We start from the raw sequence: 1,167 nt of genomic DNA, 5'->3' as shown, positions 1-1,167 counted from the left end.
ACTGGCCCCTGAGTTTCATGGCAGTTTATATTTTTTTGTTACAAAGACTAAGGGATTAAAGAGGGTTAATTGATGGGGAATTCAATTCTCCGTCGAATTTCCCTTTTTTCATCCCTTACTCGCAATTAGGAGGGGAGAGGTGAATTTTTAATTACCGGGAGTCACTGTGCGCCGCAAAACAATTATTTTTCTTTCTGCGCTGTGATTTTCATGACAGTTTCTTCAATTTTTTACACAGATTAAGGGATGAAAGAGGGTTAATTGATGGGTAATTTAGTTCTCCGTCAAACAGCCTTTTTTTCATCCGAGAGAGAGAGAGAGTGAGTGAGCGGGAGAGAGAGAGAGCGAACGGCTGACGAAAAACCTTAAATGACTCTTTTTCTCGCATCCAGTCCGTGATGTTCCACAGGCCCGTGCGCGCATGCGCAAATGGTCGCAACAATGCTGTAGCGAGTGTGAGCGAGACGGAGACTTCTCTCTCGCACAAAAGGTTCTCATTCCCGGCGCCGGATTTAAGGGTTGGAGCTACAAAATTGCGTTTAACTTTGAATCCATAGGAGATTCGCGGGTACAATCAAGATAAAATTTGTGGTAAATGTTCTAATAAAAAATATGGAAGAAAAAAAAAGAAATTCATCGTTTCAATGTCAAGATATAAATAGCANGCGGGTACGATCAAGACAAAATTAGTGGTAAATGTTCTAATAAAAAATATGGAAGAAAAAAAAAGAAATTCATCGATTCAATGTCAAGATATAAATAGCAACATATATTAAATTCGCTCTGAATAAATAAACAAGCTATTGAAAAAAAAACACTGATATTCCCATTGACAAAAAAAAAACAATTCATTAACTTCAATTTTATTATTTTTCTTACTGGCCCCTAAGTTTCATGGCAGTTTATATTTTTTTGTTACAAAGACTAAGGGATAAAAGAGGGTTAATTAATGGAGAATTTAATTCTCCGTCGAATTGCCTTTTTTTCATCCCTTAATCTCAATTAGGAGGGGAGAGGTGAATTTTTAATTACCGGGAGTCACTGTGCGCCGCGAAACTATTATTTTTCTCACTGGCCCATGACTTTCATGGCAGTTTTTATTTTTTTGTTACAGAGATTAAGGGATGAAAGAGGGTTATTTGATGGGGAATTTAATTATCCGTCGAA

At 37.1% G+C, this 1,167-nt stretch overlaps 1 protein-coding gene across 5 annotated transcripts in view; it reads left to right on the top strand.

The window, feature by feature from the left end:
* LOC107045088 (zinc finger CCCH domain-containing protein 10) overlaps nucleotides 1-1,167 on the top strand; it is a 103,080-nt gene that overhangs the window by 75,828 nt on the left and 26,085 nt on the right. The gene's annotated exons all lie outside the window — the stretch shown is intronic.

The sequence above is a fragment of the Diachasma alloeum genome, unplaced genomic scaffold (assembly GCF_001412515.2).
Source record: "Diachasma alloeum isolate Michigan unplaced genomic scaffold, Dall2.0 Dall_scaffold_00873, whole genome shotgun sequence".
Lineage (NCBI taxonomy): Eukaryota > Metazoa > Arthropoda > Insecta > Hymenoptera > Braconidae > Diachasma > Diachasma alloeum.
This window is presented reverse-complemented; position numbering and strand designations above follow the sequence as displayed.